This window comes from Vanellus vanellus (genome assembly GCF_965231255.1).
Source record: "Vanellus vanellus genome assembly, chromosome: 16".
Classification (NCBI taxonomy): Eukaryota; Metazoa; Chordata; class Aves; order Charadriiformes; family Charadriidae; genus Vanellus; species Vanellus vanellus.
In genome coordinates, this window is record NC_138921.1 from 17,469,090 (window position 1) to 17,477,998 (window position 8,909).

At 59.8% G+C, this 8,909-nt stretch overlaps 1 long non-coding RNA gene across 2 annotated transcripts; it reads left to right on the plus strand.

The window, feature by feature from the left end:
* The first annotated feature begins 932 nt into the window (after window positions 1-932).
* On the plus strand, window positions 933-6,630 carry LOC309678450. 2 transcript variants are annotated; one of them, XR_014269754.1, is made up of 5 exons: window positions 933-1,024; window positions 2,161-2,219; window positions 4,101-4,199; window positions 4,930-4,995; window positions 6,184-6,630. It is a non-coding gene; the product is annotated as an uncharacterized lncRNA (long non-coding RNA). The 2 variants fall into 2 exon arrangements; XR_014269755.1 differs by lacking the exon at window positions 4,101-4,199 and adding an exon at window positions 3,981-4,065 and having other exon boundaries at window positions 940-1,024.
* The last annotated feature ends 2,279 nt before the right edge of the window (window positions 6,631-8,909 follow it).

Sequence of the window (8,909 nt, forward strand, 5' to 3'; positions counted from 1 at the left end):
TGCCCGCCTCGGCCCCGCCTCCCGGCCCTCCTCGGCCCCGCCTTCTGCCCACCTCGGCCCCGCCTCGGCCGGGCCCGCCGCGTTCTCGCTCGTGCCGCCCCCTCGTGGCCGATGCGCGGTATCGCAGCGCCGGCCGCGCACGGGCGGCCGCGGGGCGCCATCCCTGGCGGCGGGTCTTGGCCAGGAGCACCGCAGTAGGCGAGCGAGCCCTTCGCGGGTGCGGGGGTGTCTCCTGCCCGCTGGCCGCCCGGGGGAGGCGGGCCAGGAAGCCTCAAACTGCCCGCTGCGGCAGGCTGCCGATCCGCTGGAGGCGAGCCGGCTCCGGGCAGCCCCCGGCAGTTACCCGAGAGCTGACGGAACGCAAGAGGGGAAGAAGGCGGGCACCCCCGTCAGGGGCAGACGCCGGGCGCCTCCGCAGCTCGTCAGAGCTCCCCCGGAGTCTCCCCCGTCACCCCCACCGCCCTGTCCCCCCCCCGCAGAGGCGGGCCCTCGCGCCGGCGCAGCGGCCGCTGCCCCCGGAGCTGGGGAGCGCCGTCCCCCCTCGAAGTGCCTGACCCCGGGGAGCGCTGCGGGGACCGGGCTGCGCAACCGGTGTATTTTGTGCTGTGCCACACAAATCTCTACAGCTTTTAAGAAGCCAAAGCCGTGTTTTGGGGGATTACGGCCCCGACAGGCCCGGCAACGGCCCCGCGCCGCCGCGGGCGCCTCCTCACCATGGCAACGGCTCCCGGGCGGATGGGCGGGCCAATCACGGCGCGGGTCCCGCGCTCCGATTGGTCGGATCTCCTCGTCGGCGTGGGGCGCGGCGGCGATTTCCGGCGAGGCCGAGCCAATGGAGCGGGGCCTCTCTGGGAGGAGTGCGGACGGCGACCAATGGGCGCGCGGCATGGGCGGGCCGTGGTGGGCGCTCCGGCAGCGGAAGGGGCCGGGGAAAAATGGCGCCCAGTTCGAAGACGGAGCGGAGCGTCCCTGAGAGAAGCGGGGCTGGGCCGGGCCCGTGCTGAGGCAGCTGGAGCGCGCCGAGGTGAGCGGGAGGCCCGAGGACGCCTCGAGGAGGGCCGCTGAGGGAGGCTGGGGGAACGGGGGGCCTGAGCGGGGGGCACTGTAGGCTCGGAGCGGGGGTGGCTGGGCCCGGCTCCCCGTGGGGTGCCTTCGGCGTGTGGGGCTTGGGGTGCGGGGCTGGTGGTGCCGGAGAAATAAAGGCCGAAAGGGCGATAGTGAAGCGGCGCCCGGGCCGTGCTGGCGCTGCCCTGCAGCGCGGTGGGGTCGGGCCCTCCCCGAAAGTGTCTGTGGGCCCTGGGGGTGGCGGGCTGTAGGGTGGCTGCGCTCGGCCCGGCCCTCAGCGTGGCCCGCGGGGGCTGCCGAGGGGGTGAGGAAGCAGAGAGGGTGAGCCGGTTCGGGGCCCGAGACGGAGAGCAGGTCTTCTGCCCCTGGAGCTGGAAAGCGGGCTCCCAGGGCTGGTTTGGGGGTTCATAAACAGGCGGAGTTGTGTGGCTTTGGGCTGAGGAGCAGGGGTGCAGTCCTGCGTTTTGGGGGCTTGAGAACGGGCCCAGCAGGTGAGGCTTGGGGCTCAGAAGCAGGCACTAAATGAGCTGGTTTGGGGGTTGAGAGCAGAGTCCAGTCTGGCTGGTTTTGCAGGGGCCGGGGGAGGAGGCAGAGAGGGGCGGGAAGGCGTTGGGGGCTGCGGGGAAAAGCAGGGGGTGGGCAAGGTGCGTGGACCCTCCCCGCAGGTGGGGGTCTGGGGCTTCAAGTAGCCAGAGCTTGGCAAGCAGGAGCTGGAGGGAGATGGGGCGTCCTCTGTCCGGAGCGTGCATTAGCCAGAGGCAAGGCTCCCGGCGGCAGCAGTAATGAGCAGGAGCTGCAATTAGCCGGAGCGTGTGTTAGCTGGAGCACCCGCCGGCCAAACTGCGCTCCCCCGCAGGGCTGAAGAGCGGCCGGGCGCAGGCCGGGCTGTCCCGAGCGAGGAGCTGCGAGCAGAGGGGAGGCGAGCGGTCCTTCTGCCGGCGGGGAGCCCGGCCTCTTGCCGGGGGGGCTAAAACCCCGCCAGGCACCTGTCTGGGCCCCGCTCCCGAGGGCAGAGGTGGGGTGGGGGTCCCCCGGCTTGTGCCCGTTGTCTGGCTTGCGACAAAGAGGGTCATTTCTTGCCTCCTCTTTTTCCAGTGTCCCCTTGTGCGTCCCGGGAAGAAAATCCTGCGGGGTTGATTCCGCCAGCTGCTCAGGTAATGGCAGGCGTGGGGCTGGGGGAACGGGGAGAAACGTTTGTGAGTTCAGGGGCGCTACAGGTACTCCGCGTCAAACGGGCAGAAAAGGCAAACTTGCTGCCAGCGCAGACAAGCTCATGCAGGATTGCAGTGAACAGAGCATGCCTCCTTCCCGAATTGGTGCCTGGGTAGTTAGGAATGTCTTCCTCTGGGGTGAAAGAGCCAACTTTCCTCTCGGATAAATTAAGAGCTGCCCGATACCTTCTTTAGGGTCTGGTGTTTCTCGTCTGTTTGTTCGTGCTAATTTTATGGGCAAGTTGGAAACAGCCTTTTCTCTTTCCCTGTGTAACTGAATTGTTAGGAGTCTGTGGTGTGAGCATGGTTAATTTTGGAGCACCTAGGTGCCAGTGGAAATGTAATGAATGAAACGTGGTGGAAACTGATGTTTTGCTTGATTTTTACTTAACTTTTTTTTCTTTTTTTTCTTCGAGCGTTGATGGTATGTTGTCCTGTGGCTCAACCCACCTTCTGCTCCATGGAGCCTTCAATCTAGGGGTTTTAAGTCATAAAAACTTGTCCTTCCAGAAAAGGACTAGTCATTTGGCGGATTGAGGGGACGGCTCGGAGAGTTGCTGAAGTACACGGTCAGCGTTACAGCCAAATTTCACTTAATGTTGCTGCTGCTGGTCTTCCCAGGAGATTCAGGGTTGTGTGTGGCAAAACGCATCCCTCTGCATGCCCTGCTCCACAAACGTCCGGCAGCAGGGCGGTTGGTCCCCGCCCTGGGTATTGGCATGGTGGTACTGCGATATTGTCCTGGTTTGAGCGACACAGGACTAATTTCTCTTCTAATACTTGGGAAGACCGCACTTTTGAGACGACTCTAGCGTCTGTGTTTGTGAAAATATTGACTTTCTTGCCAGCTATGGTGTGTGGGTCTCAAGGTCTCAGTGTTTTCGAGCTCCCTTGTTCCTGCTCTAAATGTCTCTGAAGCTGCTGCTGCAGCTGCGGGTTTGCAATTTGCGTTGCTGCGTGTTTGTGGAGTTCTCATTATGGATGACTTCTGCTGTGGCTGAGTGTCAGGAGGTGGTTTTCGGTTTAAAGCTTCAGAAATGGCATCCCTTGAAACCAGCGTCGGTGAAGCTGATCCTGCGCATGCGGCTGCGCTCGCAGGGATGCTCGGGGGCTCCTCATGCAAAGAGCGAGGTGCGCGTGGGCACCGGCAGGGTCACGCTGGGGTCTGGGCGCGTGCCGTACTCCTGCATTTGGGAGACGGCAGAGAGCGTGTGCTCGGTAAGGCGGAGGGCAGTCGAAAGCTGGCAGGGACCCTGAGCAGGTTTGGTGGCGCAACGTCAGTTTTAAAAGCTCTTGACCGTCTGGAGAAGGGGCCTGGAAGAAATCATTGCTTTTTTGGAAGGAGGCGGTTCAGCGGGATGGTGGGTTGCTGTACCCTGTAACAAAAATGTTCACCTTGGGCCGTCTAGGGTGAGGAAACCTTGGCTGTACGTAGGCTTGAGAAAACGCACCTGTCCGTGTCTGTCACCTGCGTGCAGCCGGGAAGGTGGCTCTAGTGCAACTGAAGCTGCCGGTGAGTCAACGAAAGGCAGGGTTGTCTGAAAAATGCAAGAGTTCTTGTGGCCTGCCCCAAGAAGCCTCCCAAAGGTGACGCCAAGTACTTTTTCCTCCGCTCAGCTGTCGTCTTGGCAAACCTTCAGGGAAGAAGGCAGCTTGAGATTCCTCCCCAGCTTTACGCTAAAGGTTTTTTTCCTCTCTCGGCAGATCGCCTTTCTCTGCGGGCGCCCTTTCTTCTGCCGTGACGGTACGGGACAGAGGGAAAGGATCCAGAGTGGTCTGCCAGGACGAGGTACATCTCCCATGTGCGTCTGCCTTTTTCCTAAGGTCCTTGCCGTGTGGGCTTTGAAGCTAACGTCATGGATGTGCCGACACTCCTCCTGTAGTTTTTCGACGAAGTATTTGAACGCGAATACTAAAAGTAAGGTGTGTTCCGGAGCACGTTGCGCCCATGCAAAGCTTGCTTCCCTCCGCTTATTTTCTCCTCCCGCAAGCCTGATCTTTTTCTGTGTGCTTACCGTTAACTGGCACTGTGCAAATAATGTTGTACTAAAAGAGGGAAGAAAGCGTTCGTAAGGGTTCAGGTGTTCTGAAGAAAGAGATTTTGTTTTCGTGGTAAAAGCCTTATGCTTTTTCAGTCCACAAGTTTTTAAAAGATCTTCCAGTAGCTCTGGAAAACCTTACTGAGATACTAGCCTCTGTACGAAAAGCCGTTGAGGTCAGAGAAGAGAGAGGGGCAGAGCGGGGTGGCTTCTGCGTGTTTTCCAGGCTTTGCCAAGAAGCATTACAGCCTTGTAACTGGTGACAACGAGTCCCGATGTGGTTTTGGTGAAAAGAAGGCTTCCAAGGTTTTTGGCAACAAGACTCTTTTTTGGCAACGAGACTTTGCATGCTCTTCCTGTTTGCTTTCCTGTTTGCTTTCCTGTTTGCTTTCCTGTTTGCTTTCCTGTTTGCTTTCCTGTTTGCTTTCCTGTTTGCTTTCCTGTTTGCTTTCCTGTTTGCTTTCCTGTTTGCTTTCCTGTTTGCTTTCCTGTTTGCTTTCCTGTTTGCTTTCCTGTTTGCTTTCCTGTTTGCTTTCCTGTTTGCTTTCCTGTTTGCTTTCCTGTTTGCTTTCCTGTTTGCTTTCCTTTAAAACAAAGTCCACTTCCTTCCCAAGGCCCAAGCACAGCCCATCTTCCGAATTTGGTGTCATCGCCGGTCTTTGGGTTCTCTGTTGTAACAGGTGAGACATCATAAAACCACGTTCCTCTGCGCGTTCAGCACAGCCGAAAGTGTCAGCCCATCTGCTGGTCCTTTTTGGTAGCCTTATGGATTGTGGGAGCGGGGATTTGATCCCCCCACCCCCCCAGTAAACCCGTATGGGGTATTTTTTATCTTGCTGATTTTTCTATCCCAAATTAAACTTTAAAAAAGGTTACGATCGTAGAATTTACAACCGGACTTGTGTTGTTTAAACTGCAACTGCCAAATGGCTGTAGCATACAATCTGTTAGGTGTGCTTTGGCAATTAGGTATTTGTTCTGAAGCTTTAAAAACAGGGCCGTCTTTTAAATTACATTTAAACGTTTACCAAAGGAAATGTTTAAAACCAAATGCGTAAACAAAGGAAACGTTTAAAAAGTGGCAACTGAATGTCAGCAGGGTTTTATTGGCAATCTTGAGACGGAGTGCTCTGAAGTTCTTGAATGCTGTCTGGCTGTCAGCGGCGCCTTTCCCCGGCGGTTCAGCAGCATCTCTCCTGGGCAGGGCAGCCAGCCAGACGTCCCTGCTAATCGTGCAGCACCCAACCCCCCCCTCCCCCCTCCCGAGTCAAATTATAGCTGTGTATTTTGGAGACAGATGGTTTAATGGTATGGATTGACAGCTGGGCAAGTTCATTTAGTGCCAAAGGAAAGTCAAATACTTTTATAGTACAAGTATTTTTATTGGAGAGAGAGAGAGATCTCTCTAAGCATACGTGCTCCTCTTCAGAGTTTTACCGTTCCCTTTTGGCTGTACTGACCCAGCAAGGTGTGCAGCAGCAGTGGCGGCGGCGGTGGCACGAGGGCTGTAGCTGTTTGAGGGGGTGCGTCGCGTCGATTGTGGTCACGGCCCAGCCCTGTGCGGCAGCCTGGCAGGGGGATGTCCCCGTGGCAGCGGCAGCGCCGTGAGGAAGGGAGGAGGTGTTTGCCAGGGCCAGCCCGAGGGTTTACTGTTGTGCTCCGAATGGCACTAATTAGTCTTAATACTGACTAGAAGAGTTGCAGTCGCTCTGGCTTTGAAAGGCCGCGCTGTATTTCACGCTGAGCTGTTTCCCTGGAGTTCTGTAGCTCAGCTGCTGTCCCGTCCCTCGGTGTGAGGGAATTCCTCTGCTTTCTTCTGTGCTCTTTGTTAATCTGCTGAAATATAATTGGGGCTTTTTGTGTTTCAGGTGTCTCGCCGTACGGGTCTGGCGACGCTCAGTAGACCCCCCTGCCCAGGTTTGCCTGCCGGAGGTTGAGCTCCCCGAGGGGACGGGACCAGCCCTAGGTGCGGTGGCTTTGTGCCTTTTTATGTGGTGGGGGTGGTGGGAATAAAAAGGGGTGTGCATGTGTGTGTGTGTGTGATGATGTCATTTGGGGCAGCCCAAGGTCCCCGGGGATGAGGACGACGTGGCGGAGGAGCAGGTGAGTGGGGGCTGGGGAGGGGGTCACGCAGGGGTCGCCCCACAAGAGGCCGGTCACAGCCCCAAACTGTCTGCAAATTCGTGGGGGAGATTAAAAAACCTTGAAAGCTGTAAATATGGGCGTGAGGCATTGAAATAGGGCAAACCCTGTCCTTTTACTGTCTATTGATAAATGCCTCTTCGTTTATGTATCGCAAAGGAGTTCAAAATAAAAGCCTAGTTTAAAAAAAAATCTGCTCTATTACATCAAGGATTTCAGACTCTCAAAAGACGCGTCCCACAGCCCATTTCTGCCTTTATCGTTCTCTCTCTGCCTGACTCTCCCCATCCCTCCTCTTTCTTTGCTGTGTCTGTCCCCTTCAGCTCCTGGAGGTTTTGTGGTGTTTCCCAGGTTTGTCTTTACCCCGGGTGTATCTCTGTCTGTGTCTGTGTAAAGAGATACCAAGTGAAATGTCTATGCTGCGTAAGGTTTTTGAAAGGCTTTCTTTGCGTTTTTGTAGAAAGCGTTTAAAAACTCTCCCCTCCCTTGTAATCTCCCTGGAAGACGTAAAAGCAGTTTGAAAAGCTGCGGCCCGGAGCTGGACATTGCTTGGTGTGAGTGCCAAATAGCCCAGAGCAATGTTGCTCTTTTGACAAAGAAATGGTTTCCATGGAAACTTTTAAATACACCCAAGATGATGTATAAGTTTCTATCCAATCTACCTCTGGAACATTTGTATTGATAGGTTGCAGAAACACATTTTTAAAAAGAATTTACTTAAATGTCTTTGGCAATTGTTCTTTTTGAGAAAACCAAACAGTTCTGCATAGTGCTTTGCAGTATTTAGTTAATAAGATTCTTGAGCTAAGGGAGGGCAAAGGGGTATGCGATAAACCCGGGTTTGGCGGGGCGGGGGAGGTCAGGAGAAGCGAAAACCACAAACCACACCTCCTCTGAATCACCCCAAAGTCGGCCCCGCCTCACGCCTCGTTTCGGCCCCGCCTTCTGCCCGCCTCGGCACGCCTCACGCCTCATTTTGGCCCCGCCTCCCGGCCCGCCTCACGCCTCGTTCAGGCCCCGCCTCCCGGCGCTCTTGGGCCCCGCCTTCTGCCCGCCTCGGCACGCCTCACGCCTCGTTTCGGGCACGCCTCGTTTCGGGCCCGCCTCGGCCCCGCCTTCTGCCGACCTCGCACGCCTCACGCCTCGTTTCGGCCCCGCCTTCTGCCCGCCTCGGCACGCCTCACGCCTCGTTTCGGCCCCGCCTCCCGGCCCGCCTCACGCCTCGTTTAGGCCCCGCCTCCCGGCGCTCTTGGGCCCCGCCTTCTGCCCGCCTCGGCACGCCTCACGCCTCGTTTCGGGCCCGCCTCGGCCCCGCCTTCTGCCGACCTCGCATGCCTCACGCCTCGTTTGAGCCCCGCCTCCCGGCCCGCCTCGGCCCCGCCTTCTGCCCGCCTCAAGCCTCGTTTGGGCCCCGCCTCCCGGCCCGCCTCGGCCCCGCCTCCCGGCCCGCCTCGGCCCCGCCTCCTGGCCCGCCACGACCCCGCCTCACGCCTCTTTCGGCCCCGCCTCCCGGCCCGCCTCGGCCCCGCCTCACGCCTCGCTTCGGCCCCGCCTCCCGGCCCGCCTCGGCCCCGCCTTCTGCCCGCCTCGGCCCCGCCTCCCGGCCCTCCTCGGCCCCGCCTTCTGCCCACCTCGGCCCCGCCTCGGCCGGGCCCGCCGCGTTCTCGCTCGTGCCGCCCCCTCGTGGCCGATGCGCGGTATCGCAGCGCCGGCCGCGCACGGGCGGCCGCGGGGCGCCATCCCTGGCGGCGGGTCTTGGCCAGGAGCACCGCAGTAGGCGAGCGAGCCCTTTGCGGGTGCGGGGGTGTCTCCTGCCCGCTGGCCGCCCGGGGGAGGCGGGCCAGGAAGCCTCAAACTGCCCGCTGCGGCAGGCTGCCGATCCGCTGGAGGCGAGCCGGCTCCGGGCAGCCCCCGGCAGTTACCCGAGAGCTGACGGAACGCAAGAGGAGAAGAAGGCGGGCACCCCCGTCAGGGGCAGACGCCGGGCGCCTCCGCAGCTCGTCAGAGCTCCCCCGGAGTCTCCCCCGTCACCCCCACCGCCCTGTCCCCCCCCCGCAGAGGCGGGCCCTCGCGCCGGCGCAGCGGCCGCTGCCCCCGGAGCTGGGGAGCGCCGTCCCCCCTCGAAGTGCCTGACCCCGGGGAGCGCTGCGGGGACCGGGCTGCGCAACCGGTGTATTTTGTGCTGTGCCACACAAATCTCTACAGCTTTTAAGAAGCCAAAGCCGTGTTTTGGGGGATTACGGCCCCGACAGGCCCGGCAACGGCCCCGCGCCGCCGCGGGCGCCTCCTCACCATGGCAACGGCTCCCGGGCGGATGGGCGGTCCAATCACGGCGCGGGTCCCGCGCTCCGATTGGTCGGATCTCCTCGTCGGCGTGGGGCGCGGCGGCGATTTCCGGCGAGGCCGGGCCAATGGAGCGGGGCCTCTCTGGGAGGAGTGCGGACGGCCACCA